The sequence below is a fragment of the Equus caballus genome, chromosome 1 (assembly GCF_041296265.1).
Source record: "Equus caballus isolate H_3958 breed thoroughbred chromosome 1, TB-T2T, whole genome shotgun sequence".
In the NCBI taxonomy this organism is placed as follows: domain Eukaryota; kingdom Metazoa; phylum Chordata; class Mammalia; order Perissodactyla; family Equidae; genus Equus; species Equus caballus.
In genome coordinates, this window is record NC_091684.1 from 191,591,541 (window position 1) to 191,616,991 (window position 25,451).

General features: G+C 34.7%; 1 long non-coding RNA gene across 1 annotated transcript; it reads right to left on the reverse strand.

Annotated features, from left to right (window-relative positions):
* Window positions 1–436: 436 nt before the first annotated feature.
* Window positions 437–13,097, reverse strand: LOC138917921 (uncharacterized). Its single transcript, XR_011426598.1, has 3 exons — window positions 12,781–13,097; window positions 6,842–6,987; window positions 437–4,998 (listed from the first exon to the last, which is right to left on the reverse strand). It is a non-coding gene; the product is annotated as an uncharacterized lncRNA (long non-coding RNA).
* Between the last annotated feature and the right edge of the window lie 12,354 nt (window positions 13,098–25,451).

Below are 25,451 nucleotides of genomic sequence, written 5' to 3' on the forward strand. Positions count from 1 at the left end.
CACTCACATTCTTTAGAATTGTAGCATTTTGCAGAGTTTGTATCTTTTTATTAACGAATATTTTATTTTTCATTTCTATATACTTAAGTTCATTTATTAAATTAAATTATATATTTTCTTATAAGCATCGGGATGAATAAACTTCAAATCACTGTGAATTTGATTAAGATTGGTTCAGAATTTAATATACATTAAAATCAAACAAAAATCCTGATTATATCCATGTTTCCTTGACTCTACACAAATGTTATATAAATCATTCTGTTGTTTTATTTTTGTCTGATTTCGCACTTTCATCTTGTTGTTTCCATGCACAGGACAAAAAAATTTATTAGTGAGGGTGCAGAATATATACCTTAATAATGATGGTTATTTTTCACTGTCAATTATAAGATGCCTCCTTAGAAATTATGTTTTTTTGAAACAGAAACAATTGTTCTAACAAAATGATTTTATTGAGACACTGAAGAGGACACCAGTGATTCCAAAGTAAAACAGAAAGTCACTACCAACAATACCATGTTTTTGTTTCTCTAAACATCAGTTAATAATAGTATGATGGCAGTTACAGGTTCAGTTGCAAAATCAAGAAAATAAAACTTTAGGTACAAAGTACACTAATGGAGAATGTAGTGCAATAATGAATGTATGAATGAAACCCCAGCTAATTTCTTATGCAATCCAGGTAGTAGCTACAAGGGAATTAGTCTATAAATGTAGTCAACTCTTCTGCAAAAGTGCGTTCAGCATCTCCTGCTAATGTGTGGAAGGCAAGAGGTTATCATCACGCATAGGAAGTGCTTAATAAATATGTTTTTCAACAAAAAACAAAATTCTAAAAATTATATGATTTCTATTGAAATAGATCATTGTGCCTACATACAGAAGTTTGGTGTTTTAAAAGATGTTAGGGTTAGTGCCTCTGCTCATATGAGAGCTGTTAAACGTATGCACGCTCACTGAGAATGCGTGTTCTAACCATTTAAAAATACCAAAATTCAAACTTCTCAAATGTATCAACATAAGCAAAGAGTTTATTTACATTTGAGGAAATCCATATACAGATGTAACAAGACGTGATTAAAATAATATTTACTGATATGTGTGGCAAAATTCAATTGCTCTGACTTACAGAACCAGATTACATGGGTTTATATGATGCAATTTAAGTCTGAGGGAGAGCCCCAAGTGTGAAGGGCCATCCATAAATTTTCTTAGCTACTTGATGTCTTGCTTGAGTCTGTAAGAAATGGGTAGTTCTTATCAATTTAAGAGAATACATATGATACATTCAAATTAATGAACATAATCTCTATTCCGTATGGCCTATTTCAATTTTCAGACAACTGACCTGTAAAGTTCATAGGCTAGTCTATGTATGTAGGTAAGTTGTAATTGTATGAACCCCAACTCATGCACGCTTTTACAATTATAATAGCTCCAGGATTCATCTTTAACTTTTGAAAGTTAATAAAAATTAAAGAAGCATTCTCGTGGCAAATTGATGTTTATAAAACACTTTAACTTGGGATAGCCCCAAATGTTCCGGCTCTTATTTACAAACAAAAGAAGTTATTGTTCGAGGCAATACCAATATTAAATATTGAGTAAATATTTGCCTGAGAAAGCACAAAAACTAAAGCAAACATAGTTATCAGATAGAGAATATAAAATATTCATGTGTGAAATTCTTAAAGACTGGATGGTGGATCCAACCCAGTGGATGGGTTGAACAAAAAATTAGAGTCTAACAGAGAATTAGTGACTTGTGAATTGGGTCATTACTTACTACCAAGAATGCAGAAGAAATAGAAGCAGCTAGAATTTATAAAAATGAAGCCAAAATATATAGAAATACAGTGAGAAGTTCTGAGATACATTTAATCAGCATCTCTAAAGATTAAAATAGAGAAATGGATGAGAGGCGATGTATGAAGAAGTAATGACTGTGAATTTTTGAGAACTGAAGAATGTCACGAATTTATTGAACCAAGAAGCACAATATATGCTAAGTAGGATAAATCAACCCTGAAACATATTTTACTAAAAGGACAGAATACAACAGGAAACGAGAAGATATTAAAAGTATCTGCTACACAAAAGAAGAACAAAAATTAGACTGATTGCTGACGTCTCCACAAAAGCAGTAGAAAGCAGATGACCAGATCTTTCTAAAGCAGACTCTGGGGTATGTATGCCAATGTTAAATTCCATATCTGCCATTTACTAACTCTATGACTATGGGAAAGTCAATTAAATTTTATGTGCCTCCATTTCCTATTAGGAAAGGAGAGATAAAAATAATAAGTAGCACATAAGTTAGAGTACATACAAGGCTGCAATTATATGTTTCCAAGCTCAGAAAAATGCTTGGTAAATTGTAAATGCTAAATGAGATTTCAATTATTATTATTTAAAGTTTGCAAAATAATACTTCATTCATGAATTGTACATAAAGTCTAGTTATTGTTCAAGAAGTGGAGCAAATAAAACGCTTTCAGATAAACCAAAATTGAGAGAGTTTGCTAATAAACAGACATGACCAGAAAATCTTTGACTCCAAGAGATGTAATTTAAACAAGAAGGAAAATGGTCTGGAATTGGAAGAAGAAAGGAAGGAGAAAGAGGCTACTGATATTCAAGAAAAAATAGAAATAAATAAATAAAATAAATTAAGCAAAACAAAGATAAAACTACTAGTAAAATATTACTGGTAAAATAGGTGTCTGAAAAATAAAGTAATAACAATGATAAGTTGCTTAATGTTAAGGAACTAGTAAAATTAAGTCATACCATTCTGGAAAGTATAGCATTGAATGTTGGGAGGGAGGTCTTGTGAATTACTTTTTTTCTAAAGGTTTTGGAATGTTCCTGAGGACAGGCAAGAGATCATATTTAGCCACCAATTTAATTAGTCAAGGCAAAATTTGAAGAATAATTTTTTTTGTTCTGAAAAAAATTCGCCCTGAACTAATGTCTATTGCCAATCTTCTTCTTTTTGCCTGAGGAAGACTGACCCTAGGCTAACATTGGTAGCAATCTTCCTCTATTTTGTACGTGGGTCACCAGCATGGCCACCGATGAGTGGTGTAGGTCCCTGCTCAGGAACGAACCGTGGCCCCCAAAGTGGAGCACACCAAACTTAACCACTAGGCCACAGGGCCGGCCCTCAAGGATAACTTTTAAACGACAAGAAATAAAATGTGAAATTTCCATACTATAAATAAAACATGCTAGCATATATAGTAAAAAGAAAAAAAATTTTTAAAACTTAATTTAAAAAATCAAAATTTCAAAAATAACAGTATGGAAAGTTGGAATCGATATAAAACTCATCATAATATTGAGGAAAAGTAAAAATATGGTCTAAGCACATCGTGATAAACATAAAAGTATTAAATTAATCTTTTAAAATACAGAGATTGTCAGATTAGATTAAAAAGTAAAATTCAGAATTTGTTTTGTTTACAAAAGATACATAAACTTTACAAAAGATACAGAAAAGATACTAAAACAAAAGCAAAGAATGCGAGGAAATGGATAGTAAAGGCTACCCCAAAAAGTATTAACAAGTGCGAGGCTAGAATGACAGACTAATGTCAGGGAAAATAGTCTTTCGGGCATAAAACATTAGGGAAAGAATAAGTTACTACATAATGATACAGATTTTTTAATAATTGGGAAGATTTTATACACAAATATATATAAAGCAAAAATTGAAAGCTGTATAGGAGAAATTGCAAAGTTTACCTCTTTAATGGGACATATTAATAAATTTCTCTCCATTACAGAGAGAGAGTTCATGCAAAGACATACGTAGTTCATGCAAAGAAAAAGTATAGCAAACATATGGTAGACTTAAAACATAATTAAGAAGATGGAATTATTGGAGATCAATAAAATTATGGTCCATGAACAGAAAAAAAAAGTAGTCAACATACATTTTCCTGAATCAGCTCAGTATTGGACTTTTTGACAAATACTTTAAAACAGATATTTTAAATATATGCAAGTAATTAAAGGAAACCATGTCTAAAGGAAGTATGAGAGTGGAGTTCACCAATTATAGAATGGCAATAAAAATTAAGAAGCTATAAAATAAAAAACAAATAGAAATTCTGGAGCCAGCCCTGATGGCCCAGCAGTTAAAGTTTGGCACACTCTACTTCTGCAGCCGGGGTTCAGTACCTGGGTGCAAAACAGCGCCCTTCACCTGTCAGCAGCCATGCTATGGCAGCGGCTCACATAGAAGAACTAGAAGAAGTTACAACTATACTCAACTATGTACTTGGGCTTTCAGAGGGAAGAAAAAAAGAAGGAAGATTGGCACTAGATGTTAGTGAAGGGTGAATCTTCCCCTGCAAAAAAAAAAAAAAAAAAATTCAACAAAAGAAATTCTGGAGTTGAAAAGTATAATAACTAAAATAAGAAATTCACTAGAGGGCTCAAAATCAGATGTGAACTGGCAGTAAAAAGTATCAGTATACTTGAAGATCGATCAATTGAGATCATCCAGTCTGAGGAACAGAAAGAAGAACGAACGAAGAGGATGAACAAGGCCTTCAACACTTATGCTATACCATCAAGCTTTGTGACCTGTGAAAATTATTTTAAATCTTCAGGCTTTTGATTTCTCATTTCAACAGGATATCAGTTCTTCTTTATCTATGAGCTTAGCCATAAAGATTAAATAATTTGAGGAATGCAATCTATTTGAAAATAATAAAGAATTTTGGGAAAGTAAGACTTTTTATTAAACGCAAATATGGTTGCATTTAAAAAATGAGAGAATGATTCTGCATTTAAAAATTTATCGGATCGCCCTTTAAGGTACCATAACGTCATTGAATTTGATTCTGAACTGAAATTTCCGATGAGACTTAGAATTATGTGATCACTGTGTGATCATCCATGACTCCTGTAATGGCACTCGTTTCCAGTCGTGCAGAACTGCAGGAACCACTATGTCTCCAGGAAGGCCTTTTACCTGGGGCTGACCTAAAATTAAAAATGCCAGCGGTTATTGACTGTTCCTCATCAGCTATTCAGAAATCAAGTTAAATGACAACAATCATCAGATGTAAAATAAACATTTCCTTGTCACTTTAAATATTGTTTATGGGTCTTGTTTCTAACATCTCTCTCATTTGTTTCAAATTAGTCTATTTTCCAAATCATCTATAAATGACCTTATCATTGACACAAAAAAAAACTTTACCTATTTTAAGTCAGACCCATGTCAACATTCAGATTAGTATCTGCCTGAGTAGAATTTAGGAATGCTATGCTTTCTAAGCCATATGTATCTTTTCTAAGATGCTTTTGCCTGTACCTTAGGTTTGTCTTCCACTTATTTCATGCATTTCAATTATTTATTGATTGATTGATTTTGAGGAAGATTAATCCTGAGCTAACATCTGCTGCCAATTCTCCTCTTTTTGCTGAGGAAGACTGGCCCTGAGCTGACATCTGTGCCCATCTTCCTCTACTTTATATGTGGGAGGCCCACCACAGCACGGCTTGCCAAGTGGGGCCATGTCCTCACCTGGGATCCGAACCGGTGAACCCTGGGCCGCCAAAGTGGAACATGTGAACTTAACTGCTGCAGCACTGAGCTGGCCCCTCAATTCATTTTAAAGTCTTATAAAGTTAGTAATTATCTGCCTAGAATTATCATATATTTCATTTAGTTTATATATACCATCATTTGTATCACCAAGCAAAAGATTTTCATTTCTTTACCAATGTCTATGAAACGCCATGCATAAACAGGCTAGCAATCCCGCCTCTAATTCTAGCTGTGGACCACTGTAGTTCCAGAACTTGGAAATTAGTTTGCTCTCTTGGTTCAATAGACATTTCTGAAGAGAGAAAATAAATGACCTAGGATAAATAAACTTGGAGCCACTGTCACTTAAATTTGGCTCTTTAGAACTATAATAAGGGCTAGAGCCTCTTTCGCTATGCTTTCCCCATTCCATTAAGTTGGGGCTTTCTATACTTCACTTTCTAAGCACTTGGCACTAGCTACCTGTACATTTCTGATATAATGATTTAGGATCCACAGGAATAATATAAATAATATAAATGGCACAGCTATTCAGAAACTGAGAAATGTATCTAGCAAATACTAGGCTCCATTTCCCTTTAAAAGCTCCAAGCTGCATGTTGAAACATTAGGAACAGATTGTTGTAAGAGCCTCCATTTAAGAGAATCCCCTGGGAATATAAAATGCAGTGATTTTAAATTTCTTGAAGAGTGAGTCAAAGATGAATTATATGCCAGAAAGAAAATTGATTAGCTTTCTTTCTGGGGGGAAATTGTATCCACATCTGGGCATTTCAATTCTGAATATTCTTCACCAGGAGAGAAAGGTTGGACATCACTTTTACTGTCAACAACTTAAAAGCTTGCTGGCCCTTATGTCATTTCCTCTTGTGGGTGCCCCGATGTGCCTCCGCCCCACCAGTGTCCATGGACACGTCTGATCAATAGTCAAGTTTGTCCATGAGCAAAACCCCAATTCAAAAGTTTATACTAATTATGTGTCCCAAAGTACTTCTAGAGTTAACTTAATAACTATTCAGTTAAACGGATGTTTCAATTTTTAAAATATATGATGAAAATGATCAAAGAATCCAATTCTATTTTGTGTGCATGGGATCAATTTTTCATTTACTTGAAGATTTTCTGTAGGTTTCAGTAGAAATTGGCCACTTCTGCAGCTACTGTAATAAATTCCCCAAAAAATCGTTTCAAAGATTTTTAAAAATCTGTCTACAAACAGCAGAAATGCCCAAAATAATAGTGATTTTCTCAAAATAAAAGTTTATTACTCACATAGAAGGGTCTGGATATAAGCAGCCAAGTGTGACTTTATTCTCCAAGCACCTTTCCTACAGGTTCCTTAGGGACCCAGCATTTCAGCCTGGGCTCCACTGTCCAACAGGTGGCCTAGGCTTCACGACTGAAGATCTATTTGTGTTCTGAGCAACCAAATCAGAGGAAAGTTACAGAAGAAATAAAATATGTGTGTGTGTATCAGCAGTCTCTTAAAAATGGTCCCCAGAAATTAGCACAAGATAGATCGACTTCATTTTAGAGGATGAATATGCAAAGGACAATGGCCAGATTATATATGATACTAGAACTTCCACCCATAAAGCTAAGCCATGGCTCCTGCATCAATCAGCTGAAAATGATCAAGTCTTGGTCAGTAATTGCCTTACTCCCTAATTACTGTCCCCACGCCCAACTAAGAAAGAACCAGAGAAATTAAAAAATGTTCCTCAACAATCTTATAAATTTCCCCACTTCTAGTTAGCCCTCTTTGAGCTGAGCTGTCCTCTGTCACAACATTTAATCAGAGCGTATCTGAAGCATTCACCTTTTTTTCCCCCATTATGAAGCTTTCCCTCTCTCCTGGCTGTCTTTGAGTCTCTGCCACATGCAAGTGACATGAGTGACTTGTTCGCTACAGTAAGCTATGGATAATCAGCCTCTGCTTGTTCTCATCTGGGTGCTCTTCTTTTACTCCCACAGTTCTTTGACTATGTTTACATCTGACTGGCGGAGATGCTAACAATGTAATTTTTAGTACCCCAAAGCCACATACCAGCTACAAATCCTGTTACAATGAAAGAGACAGAAATGGACTTAGGAGATCAACAGTTTTTGCCACACATACAAAAGAGGCATGGAAAAGTTAAAAAGCCAACATTGCGAGAACTGAAACAACATCATTTCTTGCCCCTGTGTTAGACACGACCAGATACCCTTCTCTGTCTTTATGTTAAATAATTTTGGACTAAACATGCTTTCCTCCTCTATCTTAAGAAAAACTAAGAACAAGTAAAATTATCTAGCCACTTTCTCCCAAGAAATAACTTGCTCCTGTAACTGTGGACCAAATGACACACTTCTCAAGAATAACGGCTTATCCAAACCTGCTTCAAGACCCTCCCTCACTCTGCCCACCAACCCAAAGCTATTTTGGCATAAACTCTAGTCAAGCCCTGCCTGCTCCCTTCTTGTAATGCCCACTTTAAAATTACCCAGTCCAGGCTCTAAAGGCCTATAAATATACTCCCCTATCTTTCTCCTTCTGAGGCACCGTTAAGGCTGTGAAGGCATTGGTCTCCATGTTGCATTAAACCTAATAAAATTAATCTTGCTTGATCAACACCCTTTCCCGGTGACTTTTTTTGACAGGCTTAATGCAAATATCACGGATGTCCTTCAGATATCCAATTAATAAGCCCTCATAGATCGAGACCCTTGAGGTGGAACTGTGTCCTCTTCCGAGTCTCCTTGAGGCTCCTGCCTAGGAGTGTCTGACCACCAACATGAGATATGACCTAGAAAAGACTTGACCTCTGATCATTACTTACATATCTATATATTCGTGTATGTCTAAACATATACATATGAATGTATACTAAGATCAGGTTGGAGGTTTATAAATAATAGAAAGCTAAAAACACATATTTGAGGACATATTGTAAATATAAAATATCTGAGGAAAGTGGAATCTGTGTTTGTAATGTTTAAATATAATGACTTAGTCAGTTCAATGTTAATAAAGAAAAGGATATATGGATCCTAAACTGCACATTTTTACATGGCAGATCTATTAAAAAGTAAAATTAGAATTTTGGTTTTCTTTTTATAAGACTATCAAGTTTCCCTCATTACAGAAATTATTTTTTATCACTAAGATTTTCTAAGTCTGAACTTCCATTTTTACAAAATTTCTTAATTTTGAAAATAATAGTTTCTAATACATATTTTTAGTTATTTTTGTATATTAACAGAATATTTACATCATTTTCCTTTGTCTTTGAAGAATATGACTTTTGTTTGTGTTTTGTCTCCTTTGACAATCGTACTTTATTGTGTTTGTCCCAAATTCAGGCCACTCATTCAGACTTAAAAAAATAAAAAGGAAAAACTTATTAAACTGTCTTTTAAAACTAAACTTAATCAAGCTTTCCTAAAATAGCCACACACAAAATATTTGTTCCTTCAACTTATAAAATAAAGCATAGTAGAAATAACCAGTTCTATTTGACATTATCAACATTTTATTGTGAATGATTTATTAAATTTAGAATCAATAAAATCAATAATCTTAAAAACTCTGACAAATCAAAACAATAATTTTAGTCATTCTACAGTCAGTATAAGTAATATAGTCATTCTACTTAGTCTTAGTATAAGCAAAAATAATCAGCTTAGTGTTTATATATTTATTGGGAACATACTCATGCATTACATATTTATTAGGAGCATATTCGGGTACTTGTACAAAGATTGCTACCCAAACGCACACGATGAGATTTTGTTTCTGGGTTACTAGGTTTCAATGCATTTACTAATTAAAGACATCACAGTTATCTCTTCTTGAAAAAGAAAATGTGGAAGGTATAAAATAATAATGTAACCACAAAAATATATATTTAATGCCATTAAAAAGATATAGAAGCTAGTTCAGGAGATTAGAGAGTCAAATGAAAGGTTTGTTAAGTACAGTACCGGATACAGAAAATTCGAAAGATACTGCTACACTCTTAATTCTGAAGTTAAGAAATATTTTAGTGGGTGTTTTAAAACGCAGAGGTGAATACTAATAGAAAAAAGCCAAAATTCATGTTTTACAATATCAGAAATAACTGTAGCAAATAAAATACATTTCATATATAAAAATGAAAAAGATGTCAAAATATGAATGCATAAAACAAAAATTAGAAATGTTTTACTTCACTGAATGTAATAAAAAGATTAAAATAGAATTAATAATTGATACTGTTTACAAACTACATAGAGTGAAATAACCCCCACAATTGAAAATTATAAGAAAAAACAACATTATGACAAGAAAATACAAACTAAACATAAACAAAACTTAAAAGTGGGTATTATACAAGACATACATAATAGGAAGAAAGAAATCAAGGGAAAATATTTAAATGTTACTACAAAATATTTTTAACTTTACAAAGCTAGAAGAAAAGAAGAATTTAGATAGCAGGACATGAGATGCCATATCTGAAAACATTCATTCAAAATAGAAAAATAAGAAGAAAATTTCGATAAATCCGCAGAATAAAGTCAAGGTTGGTACTAATTTTAGCTTTTAACCACTCGATTTTGTAAAGTTGAGGGAAAACACAGAGACCAGTGTAATACAATTATCACGTTTAACTTATGAAAATATAAATCTGGATACCACATACATTTATTTGCCTTCATAACACCAAATGTTTATTGAAGAATTGATAATATAGAGGATTCAAAGAAAAATCTATTTCAAAATCAAAATCTGTACAGAGTACAATCTACTCAAAATGTTATTAAAATAGAAATTATAACTCTCCATAACCCATGGTTATTTTTAATAGTCTTTTCTAAGGCACTTTTGGTTTGAATTGAAAAAGAAAACTTTATTGAGATCCCATATTAAAATGAACAACAATGGGACCTAAGGATGAAGACACAGGCTGAAACTTGAACCTGAGGCAGATTAATTCTAACAAAGCAGTGATCTCTGCTGTTTAGACTCGTGCCTTGAAGGGTGATGTAGAAAATATATACAAATTCAAAAGATGATCGATAGACTCGTCGTTTCATCTAGCGTTTCACATACAACTTTCCTCAATAACGTTGTTTTTGCAGAAATAAAGAACAATAGCAGAATTTTTCAGGGAATCTAACCATGGACTGCTAGTGATTTGGTGGGTGCACTTATTTATAAAACGCTAGAGCAGCTCTTGGAGTTTGCAGTTGATAAATAGCATGGCAGAGATTGGCAAATCAGTGTGCAGTTTACAAATCTATCACCAATAAGTTTCTTGTTTGTATAATCTGCAACCTGAAAGATACCAGAGCTCTCCCACAGACATACTGTGCAATTGCAGAATAGACCCCAATTCTACAATGTTCTGTATGAGATGTCCTTAGAAATCAAAAATGTGCCAACTATGAGCCTTTATTAGAGTGGAAGCTGAATTAATTGCAGACAAAGAAGCGTACCCCCCCCATACGAACAGCTATGCCTTGGACAATAATGTCACGTCTACTAAAGCACTATTTGAGTATGTGACAGCAAAGAACACAAAATTGAAATATCTGATTCTGAAGAATTATATAATTTTCCCCAAGAACGCTGGAAAGTCTGTCCCTTTCATTGAACCCCTGAAAACCCTGGCTTTTATGTGAATCGGTTAAAGAAATCAAAGAAATAGCCTTTGTGAAATGATCCGGCACCACTTTGAAATTAGTTAGTAATTCTGTGTCTAAAACCTTGTTTTAAGAAATCTATTTGGAAGAAAAAACAGAGAATGTTAAATTAAAGAATATAAAGGCAGAATTGTCTTCATGTTTTATACGTCATATGTAAATGAAATAGAAAATCTTAGTATTTCAAATAACCAAGGAAGGCCTTAGAAGAGTTGTCAACAAACTGTTATTTTTCCTTTGTTATTGTTAATCTTACTCTATTGTTGAAAGAAGTCTGTTGTATATCTGATACTTTGTTTTTAGTGTTTCTTTTCATCTTTAGCATTATGAAATACAAACCTAATATATTATTTCTTTTTTTACTTTATGTAGTTGTCTAATAAATCCAACATGCACTTCACCATTGAAACAGCATCTAAGACTTCAGTCCTGTGCTCTAATTCAGATTTTCAGTTCTGGAACTTTTGGGGAGATTTAAAAATTTTTTCATATTCACATTACTATATTAGGAAAGACTCTCCAAAGATGTTGGGCAATTCCTCCTGACAGATCAAAGGAATATGCTTGAGATAATTTTGTTTGAAAATCTTTAAATAGTTCTATTTCATTAGAGAATCAATGGTATTACTTGGGTTAAAGTTATTTGCTTCCTAATATAATTTTTGATTTTTGACATTTATTTCAATAAATCTTTTAGTGCGCATTTTACTCTTGTTATCTGAGTGCATCTGTAAGCTCTCTTGGGAAAAATAACCAAGTGGGAAATGCTTTCCTAATCTCTTCTTCACTGCTGCAGGATGATCAACCACTTCTATTCCTTAAGAAGTAAGATCAGTCTTGCTTTCTGAATAATCAGTAGATTAGATTAGTGTCAACTGAAACTCAGTGATGGCTGGAAGCATGCTATTAAAAGAGCACTTTAGAAATCATTATCAAATAAATGAATATGGTATAGCTATCTGTTTTGCAAAGCTATCATTTTCACTCTGAAACCTTGTCTACTCCATTTTACATTTAATTAACGTCATAACAATTTAGGCTTTTGCATCATGAGACTGTTAGGCTTAAAATGAAAGTATATCTAAAGCCCCATGTTTTACATTAGTCAGAAATTTTAAAATAGACTGTTACACATTTTTGTTTATCAAACACTAATGACTTTAGAGTTATTCCATAAACATATGACATATAAAACATAAAGACAATTCTGCCTTTATATCTGGCATCCACAAGCAGCACATTTTTCAAAGAGTACATATAAACATTCTGTGAGGCACCACATTTTAGTGAAAATATCATTGGAATACAATAGAAAAACTGATAATTTTCACTGACTAATATACCAGAAAACACTGGAAGAATTATAAAATGATTTCATTCTTAATGCATAACTACAGCAGGATTTGCCCTCCTCAGTAAGTAAGAAGAGAACCTAAAAAACTAAATGAAAATATTATTTTAACATTAGACAACAGACAGAACAAGACAGTAATTTCAGAAAGTGGAAACAAATAAGGTAAGTTTACAATCACATCACTTACTGCCTATAGGCACTTTCTGGACCATGATGCAGGTGCAAAAAATCGGAAAGCAAGCAGCCTAGGACAGTCTTGCTGATTTGAGGAGATGGAGATTGAAGCTGGAGAGGCTAACATAGCTGGAATTTGTGGAGCAAAGCCACAGACAGGGAACTACGCAGAAAAGCAGTTCCTGAAATATACATAGGGCTGCATGTGAGTTTTTTTGGCTGAGCACTAAGCTGCTCACGCACAGGGTGAGAATGTGCAAAGCTGAGCAAAGAACAACTATTGGAGAAAGAGCAACAACCATGAGGCTGTGGTAGAAGGATTCCTAGAATGACACAGGCAGGGAGATTTCTAGTCCAGATCAACCAGGGCAGAGAGACTTTGTTTAATAACTAAGTTATCAGTAAAAAACATGAATAAAAGTAAAAATGCGTAGAAACATACAACCTATTAAGACTGAGTTGTGAAGAAATAGAAAATCTGAATTGAGCAATAATGAGTAAAGTGAGTGAATCAGTGGAATAGTTGGGTTAAAGAGAACACAACCTTCGTAGTCTTGCTAGAAAATGAAGCTTAAAATGAGACTTGAAAATCCAAGCTGATTTACATCCAACTAACCTTCCTGCTAAAATAAAAATCAAAACACTTTAAGGGAACACAATATAATGCAGGCATTCAACAAATGAGTATTCCAAATGCAATCCATGAGCAGAAGAAGAATTAGTCAGTATAACAGATGCAACAACTAAAATAATTGAGTAAATAAAGCAAACAGTAAGTAAAAAATAAGTAAAATAAGCAAATACAATTATAGCTATATATAGTATCACACTGAAAGAGATAAATGAAATTAAAATATGCGGTATGCAGTTTATTCCAAAATGTAGAAAAGTGGAAAAAACAACAGAATGAAAACTGAAAACAAATAGCAAGATTATAAACTAATGGAACGACTATATAAATAGTTGCATGAAAGGTAGTGTTGAGACTCTTCAGTGAGATGTTATCAATGGATTAAAAATGCAAAATCTAACTCTATCTTGTTGTGGTAGGCAGAATAATGCTACCCCAGAATAGACGTCTACATTGTAAACCCTGGAACCTGTGATTATGTTTTATTAAGTAGCAAAGGAAAATTATGATTGCATATGGAGTTAAAGTTGCTAATCATAAAACAGAAAGATTATCCAGGTGGGCACAATGTTATCAGAAGGTTCTTTAAAAGTGAGAAGAGGGAGGCAAAAGGAGAGTCAGGGTCAGAGAAACTGACAAGAAGACGGAAATAGAGTGATGCTCTGTGAGAAGGACTTGGCCCACTGTTGCTGGCTTCGAATACAGAGAGAGGAGGTGATGAACCAAGGAATATTGATGCTCTCTAGAATCTGGAAAAGGCAAGGAAATGGATTCTCCTCTACGGTGTCCATAAAGGAGTGTAACCTTACTTGCACTTGGGTTTAACCCAGTGAAACCTGCATTGTATTTTCTTTTTTGCCTTGTGTGTATGTATGTGTGTGTGTGGTGAGAACATTTAAGATCAACTCTTCTAGCAACTTTCAAATATATGAAACTGTATTGTTAACTATGGTCACCATGGTATACATTAGATGTCCAGAAATTATCCATCTTATAGCTAGAAGTTTGTGCACTTTGACCAAGATCTTCTCATTTCCCCCACCAAACTACCCTCTGTGAGTTCATCTTTTTAAGATTCCACATACTCTAGTAAATCTTTACTGCTAAAGAAAATAGATATTCTTGCAGGAAAAACCAGTTCAATTAAGTTTGAGTTACTTTTTTTGAAAATTATTTTATCCAGGTCATAATAGTTTATAACATTGTGAAATTTCAGGTGTGCATTATTCTTTTTCAATCACCATATATATGTGCTCCTTTTCACCCTGTACCCGCTCCCCATACTCCTTTCTCTCTGGTAACCACTAATCTCTTCTCTTTGTCCATGTGTTTGTTTATCTTCCACATATGAAGATATGAGTGAAGTCATGCAGTGTTTGTCTTTGGCTTATTTCACTTAACATAAGACCCTCAAGGTTGATCTATGACTTTGCAAATGGGATGATTTTGTCTATTTTTATGGTTGAGTAGTATTCCATTGTGTGTATATATATATATATATATATATATATATATATATATATATATCTACACCACATCTTCTTTATCCATTCATCAGTTGTTGAGCACTTGGGTTGCTTCCACATCTTGGCTATTGTGAATAATGCTGCAATTAACATAGGGGTGCAAAAGTCTCTTTGAATTGTTGATTTCAAGTTCCTTGGATAAATACACAGTAGTGGGATAGGTTTATGATGGTATTTCTATTTTTAATTTTTTGAGAAATCTCTGTACTATTGTCCATAGTGGCTGCACCAGTTTGCATTCCCACCAGCAGTTTATGAGGGTTCACTTTTTTCCACATCTTCTCTAGCATTTGATATTTTGTGTTGGTAATTGTAGCCATTCTAAGAGGTGTAAGGTGATATCTCATTGTAGTTTTGATTTGTGTTTCCCTGATGATTAGTGATGTTGAACATCTGTTCATGTGCCTGTTGGCCATCTGTCTATCTTCTTTGGAAAAAAATGTCTGTTCCTATCCCCTGCTCATTTTTTGATCAGGTTGTTTATTTTGTTGTTGTTGAGTTGTATGAGTTCTTTAAGTGTTTTGGAGATTAACCCCTTGTCAGATATATGATTTGCAAATATTTTTCTCCCAGTTGGTGGGTTGTCTTTTTGTTTTGTTCCTGGTTTCCTGTGGCTTGAAGGAGCTCTTTAGTGTGATTTAATCCCATTTGTTTATTTTTTCTTTTGTTTCCCTCGTCTGAGAAGACATGGTATTTGAAAAGATGCTGCTAAGAACAATGTTTAAGAGTGTGCTGCCTATGTTTTCCTCTGGAAGTTTCATGGTAACATGTCTTAACTCCAAATATTTAATCCATTTTGAGTACTTAATCCATTTTGTATGTAGTATAAGAAAATGGTCTACTTCCATTCTTTTGCGTGTGGCTGTCCAGTTTTCCCAGTACCATTTATTGAAGAGATTTTCTTTCTCCATTGCATATTCTTAGCTCCTTTGTAGAAGATTAGCTATCGAAGATGTGTGCTTTTATTTCTGGGCTTTTAATTCTGTTCAATTCATCTGTGTGTCTGTTTTTGTACCAGTGTCATACTTTTTTGATTACTATAGCTTTGTAGTAGATTTTGAAGTCAATGATTGTGATGATTCCAGCTTTATTCTTTTTTCTCAGGATTGCTTTAGATATTTGGGGTCTTTTGTTGCCCTATTTGAATTTTAGGATACTTTGTTCTATTTCTATGAAGAATTTCACTGGGATTCTGATTGGGATTGTGTAGCATTTGTAGATTGCTTTAGGTACTATGGACATTTTAACTAGGCTTAGTGTTCCAATCCATGAGTGTGGAATATCTTTCCATGTATTTACATCATCATCAATTTCTTTCAATAATGTCTTATTTTCATTGCATAGGTCTTTCACCTTCTTGGTTAAATTTATTCCTAGATATTGTATTCTTTTTGTTGTGATTGTAAATGGGATTGGATTCTTGACTTCTCTTTCTGTTAGTTCATTATAGAAAATAGAAATTCAACTGATTTTTGTAAGTTCATTTTGTACCCTGCAACCTTGGTATAGTTGTTGATTATTTCTAATATTTTTGATAGATTCCTTAGGGTTTTCTATGCAAACAGTGAGAGTTTCACTTCTTCCTTGCCAATTTAGAAACCTCTTATTTTTTTTCTTGCCTAATTGTTCTGGCCAAAGCCTCCAGCACTATGATGATTAACAGTGGTGAGGGTGAGCACACTTGTCTTGTTCCTGCTCTCAGAGGGATGGCTTTGAGTTTTTCACCATTGAGTATGATGTTGGCTGTGTGTTTGTCATACGTGGCCTTTATTATGTAGAAGGAAAGGCATTTTCCTTCTATAACCATTTTATTGAGAGTTTTTATCATAAGTTCATACTGGATCTTGTCAAATGCTTTCTCTGCATCTTTTGAGATGATCATGTGATTTTTATTTCTCATTTTGTTAATGTGCTGTATCACTTTGATTGCTTTGCAGATGTTGAACCATCCCTGCATCCCTGATATAAATCCCACTGCGTCATGGTGTATGAGCCTTTTAATGCATTACTGTATTTGGTTTGACAATATTTTTTTCACCATTTTTGCATCCATGTTCATCAGTGATATTGGCCTGTCATTTTCCTTCTTTGTGTTGTTCTTGTCTGGCTCTGGGATCAGGGTGATGTTGACCTCATGGAATGAGTTAGGAAGTGTTTCCTCTTCTTCAATTTTTGAAATAGCTTGAGAAGGATAGGTATTAAATTCTCTTTGAATGTTTGGCAGAATTCTCCAGAGAAACCATCTTGCTTTTTGATTACTGTTCAATTTCTTGACTTGTGATTGGTCTATTCAAAATCTCTATTTCTTATTGATTCAGTTTTGGGAGGTTGTATGAGTCTAAGAATTTATCCATTTCTTTTAGATTGTCCAATTTGTTGGCATATAGTTCTTTGTGGTATTCTCTTATAATCCTTTGTATTTCTTCAGAATCTCTTGTAATTTCTCCTCTTTCATTTCTAATTTTATTTATTTGAGCCTTCTCTCTTTTTTTCTTGGTGAGTCTAGCTAAGTGTTTGTCAGTTTTGCTTCTCTTTTCAAAGAACTAGGTCTTAGTTTCATTAATCCTTGAGACTGTTTTTTTAGTCACTATTTCATTTATTTTTGCTCTGATTTTTATTATTTCCCAACTTCTGCTGACTTTGGGCTTTGTTGTTCTTTTTATTCTGTTTATGTTAGGTGTAGTTTTAGATTGCTTATTTGAGATTTTTCTTTTTTGTTAAGGTGGACCTGTATTGCCATGAATTTCTCTCTTAGGGCTGTTTTTGCTGCATCCAGATGAGTTGGTATGGTGTATTTTCATTTTCGTTACTCTCCAGATATTTTTTGATTTCTCCTTTAATTTCTTCAGTGATCCATTGTTTGTTCAGTAGCATGTTGTTTAGTCTCCATATATTTGTCACTTTCCTAGCTTTAGTTTTGTAGTTGATTTCTAGTTTCATAGCTTTGTGGTCAGAAAAGATGCTTGATATGATTTCAATCTTCTTAAATATATTGAACCTTGCCTTGTTTCCCAACATACAGTCTACTTTGAGAATGTTCCGTGTGCACTTGAGAAGAATGTGTACACTGCTGGTTTTGGATGGAGTGTTCTATATATGTCTATTAAGTCCATTTGGTCTAGTTTTTCCTTTAAGTCCACTATTTCCTTGTTGACTTTCTGCCTGGATGATCTATCCATTGATGTAAATAAGCTGTTGAGGTCCCCTACTTTTATTTTGTGGCTGTTAATTTCTCTCTTTAGATCTATTAATAGTTGCTTTGTGTTCTTTGATGTTTCTATATTAGGTGCATGTATATTCGATCTGTTACGTGTTTTGGTGGAATATCCTTTTTGTCATTATATACTGCCCCTTTTTGTCTCTCATTGCCTGTTTTATCTTGAAGTCTTCTTTGTCATATAAGTATGGCAACACCTGGTTTCTTTTGCTTGCCATTTGCATGGAGTATTGTCTTCCATCTTTTCACTCTGAACCTGTGTTAGTCTTTAGAGCTGAGATGTGTTTTCTGGAGGCAGCATATTGTTGGGTTGTCTTTTTTAATCCGTCCAGCCACTTTGTGTCTTTTGTTTGGAGAATTCAATACATTTACATTTAGAGTGATTATTGATATGTGAGGGCTTAATACTGCCATTTTATCTCTTGTTTTCCAGTTATTCTGTATTTCCCTTGTTTCCCATCCCCTGTATTTCCAACTCCCATTTCATTTTGGTAATTTTCTCTGATGATTTTCTCAGTTTTCCCTTTATTTATCATTTGTGTCTCTGTTCTGATTTTTTGCTTAGTAGTTACCATGAGGTTTCTATTACAGATCTTGCAGATGAGATAACCCATTTTCTGATAGTCTCTTCTCTCCTTAGCCTAAGCACGCTTCTTTCCTTTCCTCTTCATCATCTAAGTTATTGTTGTCACAACTTATTCCACTTTGTGTTGTGTGTTTGTGATTAAAATGAAGTGACAATAGTTATTTTTGATGCTTCCCTTCCATTTATGTTTAATGTTATAATTAACTGTTTGCTAACCTGTTCTGATAGCTGCAATTTTTTGAATTTCTCTATCTATTTATCTCTTTACTCAAAATTTTATAAATATTTCCTTTTTTTTTTTCAGGTATGAGTGCCTTCTTGATCACTTCTTGTTGGAGGGGTCTTGTGGCAATGACCTCCCTCAGCTTTTGTTTATCTGGGAAAGTTTTTATTTCTCCATCATATTAAGGATAGTTTTGCTGGATAGAGTATTCTTGGCTGAAAGTTTTTGTCTTTCAGTATTTTGAATATACCATTCCACTCTCTCCTAGCCTGTAAGGTTTCTGCTGAGAAATCATCTGAAGGCCTGATAGGGGTTCCTTTGTAGGTTATTTTCCTCTGCCATGCTGCCTTAATATTTTCTCTTTGTCATTGGCCTTTGCTAGTTTTACTACTATATGCCATAGAGAAGGTCTTTTTATACTAATGTAATTAGTAGTTCTGTTAGCTTCATTTGCATGTAATTCCAGTTACTTCCCCAGATTTGGAAAATTCTCAGCTATTATTTCTTTGAACAAGGTCTCTACTCCTGTCTCCCTCCCTTCTCCCTCTTAAACACCTAAAATCCTTATGTTGCATTTCCTAATTGTGTCAGATATTTCTCTGGGAATTTCTTCATTTCTTTTTAGTCTTAGTTCTCTCTCCTCCTTTACCTGAAGCATTTCAATATTTCTGTCCTCTAAATCACTATTTGTGTCCTCCACAATGGCAGCTCTGTGTTTTAAGGGTTCTAGATTGTTTTTTTATCTCATTCATTGTGTTCTTCATCTCTGGCATTTCTGTTTGGTTTTTTATTTTAGAGTTTCCATCTCCTTTGTGAAGAATTTCCTCTGCTCATTAATTTTATTCCTGAGCTCATTGAACTGTCTTTCTGAGTTTTCTTGTGCTTCATTGAGTTTCTTTATGATAACTCTTTTGAATTCTTTGTCATTTACATTGTAAATTTCTGTGACTTCAGGATTGGTTCCTGGACACATCATTTTCCTTCTGGGCTGGAGTATTAATGTATTTCTTCATGCTGTTTCATGAGTGGACATTTGCAGGTGTATAGTGGTAGTATCTGGTTGCAGATTCTACCTGCCACCACTGGGGTGGGGGGCAGGAGCTGTGTTTTCTGAGCCTGTGGTTTCCCCTGGCAGCTGTTCCTGTCCATTGGAAGTTGCGTCAATAGAGCTTTCAACATTTGGCCACCACTGCTTCACACATGCATGTGCAGGCACTCTAGCAGGGTTCTACCCACCAACCAAGCTGGTGCATCACATGTGATGAGGGGGAAATGGTGCTTTCTTTTATGCTTGTGCTCCTGCTCTGCACTCACTGGCAGGCCTCCTGGGCTGCTCAGCTTGATGGGGGTGCCTCCGCAGTGACTAAGCCACTAGTGTAGAGCATTCTCATGTGCTGAGAAGCAACTCTGAGAGTGAAAGCATCACTGTGGAAAGCTGCCTTTCCCCCAGTTTCCTCTCATAGTTGCACACCAGCTGCTATGTGTGTTTTCATTAGTTAGATGGCAGCTGCTGGAGAGTGAAAGGAGATCTGTTTTCTGCCTTTCACTGCTTCCCAGGGGATCCAGTACCCCAACCTTCAGACGTTTGTGTTCATGGATCTCTCAGACATCTATTGTGCTGTGTGGATGTCCTCTGTTGGTCATTGAATCTTCTTTTCATTGTATCTTACTGGGGAGAGACCAAGGGAACAGTTCATTCTGCCAGGATGTTATGTCACTCTCCCCGGTGTTATATTTTTACTATACAGAATAGTAAGGTAATAAATTTTTATTTATCACGCCACGAAGTTTGTATTCATTTGTTATAGCAGCAATGCAGTAATAAAACATCTGTCTCCAAAGAAAAAGAAAGCTTTGAGAGTGATGTCAGCATCATGGTGGAGTGAGATTTCCTGGTAATCTCTCCCCTCCACCATACAATGGAAAAGACATTCATACTCCAATAGAGAACATGCAAATACAAGACAAAAGATGTCTGAGAGACCCACACAGTGATATGATGGAGGGCAGGGAGGCTGGAGCCCCCCTTGAAGGATGTGGAACAGGGTATGAGAAAACTTCACTCCCTCCCCAAAAGACTGGGATCTGGCACCATGGGCAGGCTCTCAGAGGGAAGGAACAGGGGAGGAGACATTTATTCATGGGAACATCAAAAATCCCCAAGGGCCCTCACACCCTATTGGAGAGCCCCTACAAAAGTGAAAGCTAACATGGGGGTGACCTCATCAAACCAATACCCTAGCAGAACAGAGAGCCAGGACAGAGTGAGAAAACCCTAAGAGCACACAGAAGAAAGTGCCCCTCCCCTCACCTGCCCAGCACTTGCTCCAGCACCTGGGATCCCAGAAGAAGGCAGAGGGCTCACAATATGCAACTCTTGACCCCCACCCAGTGGCAATAGGCAGTAAGTGCTACCCAATAATACCACGATGCACAAAAACAGAGCCTCACCCTCTAGCAGTATCAAAAGTTATATTAAATCTCCAGACCAGAGGGAAAATGACAAGTTAGCAGAAATAAGTCCTGAAGACATCGAAATATGTAATCTAAATGACAGAGAATTCAAAATAGCTATCATCAAAAAGCTCAATGAGTTAAAAGAGAATGTAGACAAACAATTCAAAGAGTTCAGGAGCTACTTCACAGAAGAGATTGAAATGATAAAGAAGAATCAGTCAAAAATATTGGAGATGAAGGACACAATCAAAGACATAAAACAAAATATGGATTCCCTGAATGTTCCAGTAGACATCATAGAGGAGAAAATCAGCATAATTGAGGATAGACATGTTGAAATGCTCCAGATACAGGAAGAGACAGAACTAAGACTAAAAGAAATGAAGAAAGTCTCCGAGAAATATTCAACTCAACTAGGAAAAGCAATATAAGGATTATAGGTATTCAAGATGGAAAAGAGAAGGAGAATGGAGCAGAAAGCTTGTTCAAAGAAATAATAGCAGAGAACTTCCCAAAACTAGGGAAAGAGATGGAAATCTATGTGGAAGAAGCTATCAGATCTCCTAAATAGGTCAATGTAAAAAACCTAATGCAAGGCATATCATGGTGAAACTGGCAAAAGTAAATGACAAAGAAAAAATACTAAGGGCAGCAAGACAGAAGAAAATAACTTACAAAGAAACCCCTATCAGGCTTTCAGTAGATTTCTCTGCAGAAACCTTACAGATTAGGAGAGACTGGAATGACATATTCAAACCTTTGAAGGACAAAAACTTTCAGCCAAGAATATTCTATCCAGTGAAAATATCTTTCGGATATGATGGAGAAAAAATAGTTTCCCAGATAAGCAAAAGCTAAGGGAGCTGGTAGCCACGAGACCTCTTCTATAATAAATCTCAAGAAGGCCTTCACACCTGAAAAAAAAAAAAAACGGAGAAAGGGGTTACGAAGAATAGAGTAAAGAGATAAATAGGTGGACAAAACCAGAAAATTGTAGCTTTACATCAGAACAGGTTAGCAAATACTCAAGAATAACATTTAAGATAAAAGGAAGGAAGACACCAAAAATAAATATGATCTTGTCATGTTAATCACAAACTCACAACACAAAATGGAATAAGATATGAAAAAAACAAATGCAAACACCATACCAAGTCATATAGGATGCAGCAAAAGCCATATTAAGATGGAAATTCACCACAGTACAGGCTCATCTTAACCAATAAGAAAAATCTCAAATAAGCAAACTCAAACTATGCCTAACTGAATTAGAAAAAGAACAAACAAAGCCAAAAGTCAGCAGAAGGAGTGAAATAATAAAAATCAGAGCAGAAATAAATGCTATTGAAACAAAACAGGCAGTAGAAAGAATCAATGAAACAAAGAGGTGGTTCTTTGAGAAGATAAACAAAATTGACAAATCCCCAGTCAGACTTACAAAGAAAAAAGAGAGAAAACTCAGGTGAATAAAATTAGAAGTAAAAGAGGAAAAATAACAATGGATACTACAGAAATACAATGGATTATTAGAGAATACTATGAAAAGCTATATGCCAACAAAATGGACAGTCTATAGGAAAAGGATAAATTCTTAGACTCTTACAACTTATCAAAGCTAAATCAAGAAGAAATAGAGAATATGGATAGACCAATCACAGGTAAAGAGATTGAAACAGTAATCAAAATCATCCAAAAATATGAAAGCCCAGGACCCAGGTTTCCCTGGAGAATTCTACCAAACTTTCAGAGAAGATTTAATACCTATCCTTCTCAAGCTATTCCAAAAAATTAGGGAAGATGAAGTCTTGCTAACACATTCTATGAGGCCAGCATCACTCTGATACCAAAGCCTGACAAGCACAAGAGAAAAGAGGAAAACTAAATGCCAATATAGCTGATGAACATACATGCAAACATCCTCAACAAAATATTGGTAACCCACATACAGCAATACATCGAAAAGATCATACATCATGATCAATTTGGATTTATAACAGGGACACAGGGATGGTTCAACATCTGCAAATCAATCAACGTGATACACCACATTAACAAAATGAGGAATAAAACCCACAGGATCATCTCACTGGATGCAGAGAAAGCATTTGACAAGATCCAATAGCCACTCATGATAAAAACTCTTAACAAAATGGGGATAGAAGGAAATTACCTCAACATAATAAAGGCTGTATGTGACAAACTCACAGCCAACATCATACTCAATGGGCAAAAACTGAACTCCATCTCCCTGAGAACAGGAACAAGACAAGGATGCCCACTATCACCACTCTTATTCAGCATAGTCCTGGAGGTTTTGGAAAGAGCAATCAGGCAAGAGAAAGGAATAAAAGGCGTCCAAATAGGGAGTGAAGAAGGGAAACTCTCACTGTTTGCAGACAACGTGATCTTATGTAGAGAAAACCCTAAAGAATCCATCAGAAAACTATTAGAAATAATTAACAACTATAGCAAAGTTTCAGGGTACAAAATCAACTTACAAAAATAAGTTACATTTCTACTGTAATAACAAACTTACAGGAAGAGAACTAAAGAATACAATTCCATTTACAATTGCAACAAAAAGAATAAAATATCTAGGAATAAATTTAACCAAGGAGGTGAAAGACGTACAATGAAAATGATAAGACATTAATTCAAGAAATAGATGATGACATAAAGAGATGGAAAGAGATTCCATGCACATGGATTGGAACAATAAACATAGTTAAAATGTCCAAACTACCCAAAGCAATCTACAGATTCAAGGCAATCCCAATCAAAATCCCAGTGACATTCTTCATGGAAATAGAACAAAGAATCCTAAATGCAAACTGGTGCAGCCGCTATGGAAAACAGTATGGAGATTCCTCAGAAAACTAAAAATAGAACTACCATATGACCCAGCTATCCCACTACTGGGTATCTACCCAAACAACTTGAAATCAACAATCCAAAGTAACATATGCATCCCTATGTTCACTGCAGCGCTATTCACAATAGCCAAGACTTGGAAACTATCCAACTGCCCCTCTACTGATGACTGGAAAAAGAAGATGTGGTATATGTATACAATGGAATACTACTCAGCCACAAAAAAAACTCAAAATCATCCCATTTGCAACAGCATGGATGGACCTGGAGGGAATTATGCTAAGCTAAATAAGCCAGACTAAGAAAGACAAACACCACATGATTTCACTCATATGTGAAATATAAACAAACACATGGACAAAGAAAATAGTGCAGTGTTTACTAGGGGAAGGGAAGGTGGGGAGTTGGCACAGGAGGTGAAAGGGAGCACTTATGTGGTGACAGACAAGAAATAAGGTGCAAGTGAAATTTCACAATGATGTAAACTATTATGAACTCAATTAAAAATAAATTTAAAAACAAAAAAGAAAAAGAAAGCTTCAAAAATAGAGAAAAAGTGAATTTTCATTTCCAATCAACATGGAGTGTCAGAGATCAGATTTACTCTCTTTTCTGATACAAATGAAGACAAACAAACAAAAAGTATAGTTTACGAAATAAAAGTTTTCAAGACACCTGACAGACAATGAGGAACAGTGTTCCCTTCAATATGGGAAATAAGCAAGATGACCCCAACAATTGACCTGTTTAGTGTCTACATTTTCCAACTAACTTAACTGAATCCCAAAGAGATATATATATGTGTATATAAAAGAATTTAAATCAGGATCTTGAACAGACATCCGTGCCTCTATGTTCATTTCAGCATTAATCCCAATAATATTTTATCCACAATAATAAAGATAAAATTCACATTGTAGCATTGTAGCATTATTTACAATAATAATGAGCAAGAATATTTATAGTAATAGAAAATTTCCTAGCACCCCAAAAGGTAAAATACACAATGTCTGGCAACCAACAATAAATTACCAGGCATACAAAGAAGCAAAAAAACCAAAAAAATTGCCAATGCTACTAAAAACAATTAATCATGATAGACTCATAACTGACAAAGACATAGAATTATCATATAAGAACATTAAAATAGTTATTACAACAGAAATGTTGAGT